The 2431-nt window shown below is 60.5% G+C and overlaps 1 pseudogene; it reads right to left on the reverse strand.

Annotated features, from left to right (window-relative positions):
• Positions 1-224: 224 nt before the first annotated feature.
• LOC106699014 lies at positions 225-1004 on the reverse strand (annotated as a pseudogene).
• Between the last annotated feature and the right edge of the window lie 1427 nt (positions 1005-2431).

Genomic DNA, 2431 nt, shown 5'->3' on the forward strand with positions numbered 1-2431 from the left:
ATCTCACTGAAGTCCTTATAAGAGGAGGAATGTTGGGGTCCTGCCCCAGCAGGTCCAGGGGTTCCCAAAGGTGTAGACCGAGTCGGTGAAGAAGGAATGACAGAGGCAATATTCAGGTGATCATCATAGCCAGGTTCTCTTTTTATTGTCCTGTTACATCTATATTTATACTATTTGATCCTATAAGCATGCCTCTATAAGCTTTTTTTTGCTGAGGAGAGCATGGGGTCCGTTTATTGGAGGGTCAGTCAAAGGGGGAGCTGGCTAGGGTGGGGTAGGGCAGCAGCTTGTCTGGCCCCCGAGAAACCCAACTTGAGTCCAGAGCCTCAGCCGCTTTGAAGCCAAAGTCTTCCTCCACCCTTATCTGCACGGGGGCCAGCTCCGGAGTCAGTGGGACTCCTGTCTGGGGCCGGGCTGCTGGCTTCTGTAGGCGCTGGTGTCCTCCTGGGCGGGGACAGCCCCTCTTTCTCTGGAGGCTCGTTCTCAGCATTGCCTGGGGTGGGGGCGTCTGTGCCCTGGCTGCCCTCGTCCTCCAGTAAGATGGTGAACTGGCTGGCCTGGTAGTCATCGCCGTAGGAGTCCAGCACCTTCATGAGGAACCTCCACTCCTGCTGGAGTCTCTGTGTTATCCTCTATATCTGATGGAGCCTGTTCAGGACCCGCTCGTTCACCTGCTTGATCTCCTTGCAGTGCCAACCCAGCGCCTGGTACTTCCTGTGATTGAGTTCCCGTTGGCACCACCGTTGCTGGCCTTGGGCTGCCTCCTCCTCTTCCTCTTGCTCCTGGAGGCTGGAGCTGCCCAGACCCCCAGACACGAACTCCACTTTGGTCTCAAGCTCGCTCTCCAGGATGTGACCACGGAACAGCGGAGGCAGCGCCAGCTCCCAGCCGGGAGGTGCTGAGAACTCCTCAAAGCCCACGGCTGCCATGGTCCCCTCTCTCTGCTCCAGCTCCATTTCTCCCTGGCTCCAGGCGCAGAACTTCCAACCTTGCAAGCCTCTAGTTTAAAGTGACTTGCAAAACGACACAGCCCATCCAATTTCACAGCCAGGCACCCAGGCCCCAGCCACTAAGCCTCCTGGGAGTTGTAGTTCTCTATTTCCGGCTTGCCTCCCTTGCCTCACCCCCACCTGGAGTCCCAACTGAAAGGCCCTGCTGGCTGGTCTAACCCTGCGGCCAGGCATCTGAGTCACCTTGGGTCTTTATTCCTGTCCCGACACCGTGCCATCTGACCACAGAGACTCTCCTCTTGGGAGGCCCCTGGGTCTCCTTCTGGGTCTCCTCAGCCCAGGCACCGGATCGCGTTCCCCAGCAGCGACGCAGCCCCGGCGCCTGGGTCACCTTCTGGGTCTCCTGCTGGGGCCTGGCTGCGTCGCCCCTGGGGACCCGATCGTGTGCCCCAGCTGCAACACAGCCCCGGCCCCTGAGTCTCCTCAGCCCAGGCACCGGATCTCGTGCCCCAGCTGCAACACAGCCCTGGCACCTGGGTCTCCTTCTGGGTCTCCTCAGCCTGGGCACCGGATCGAGTGCCCCAGCGGTGATGCAGCCCTGGCGCCTGGGTCTCCTTCTGGGGCCTGGCTGCTTCACCCCTGGGGTCCCGATGGTGTCCCCAGGCAGCTATGCAGCCTGGCCTCTGGCCCCGCCTCTGGGTGTTCTCCCATCACTGGTGATCAGTGATCTGAGAAGCCAGGCGGGTCAGGGAAGAGGCAGACATCCACCTCTTCCCTGCCCCACCCAGCTTCTCCTATTACTGGCCCAGGGTCAGCAAAGGCGGCCAGGTTCTCCTATCACAGAAGCCAGCAAAGGCAGCTCGGTTCTCTGGCTCTTGGCTGCCACCTGGGTTTCCGATGCAGTCAGCGGCAGGCAGCTTCTTCCCTCCTTCCCCTTTCGCCTCCCAGCATTGTGGCTACGTATGCAAATTAACCGCCATCTTTGTTGGTGGTTAACTGCCATCTTGGCTGGCAGTTAATTTGCATATTGCCCTGATTAGCCAATGGGAAGGGTAGTGGTCGTACGGCTAATTACCATGTTTCTCTTTTATTAGATAGGACTAGAGGCCCAGTGCACAAAAATTTGTGCACTCGGGGGGGGGGGGAATGGGGGGGCCTCAGCCCGGCCTGTGCCCTCTCGCAGTCTGGGACCCCTCGGGAGATAACGACCTGCTGGCTTAGGCCTGCTCCCGGGTGGCAGAGGGCAGGCCCAATCCCTAGGTGCAGCCCCTGGTCAGGCTCAGAGCAGGGCCGATTGGGGAGTTGGGGCGCCGCCCCCTGTCATGCACAGAGCAGGGCGGATTGGGAGGTTGCGATGCCACCCTCAGTCACGCTCAGGGTAGGGCCGATTGGGGGTTGGGGCACCGCCCCCTGTCACACTCAAGGCAGGGTCGATGGGGAGGTTGCGGCGCCACCCCCTGTCACGCACAGAGCAGGGCCGA

The sequence above is a fragment of the Myotis lucifugus genome, unplaced genomic scaffold (assembly GCF_000147115.1).
Source record: "Myotis lucifugus unplaced genomic scaffold, Myoluc2.0 scaffold_286, whole genome shotgun sequence".
NCBI classification, from domain to species: domain Eukaryota; kingdom Metazoa; phylum Chordata; class Mammalia; order Chiroptera; family Vespertilionidae; genus Myotis; species Myotis lucifugus.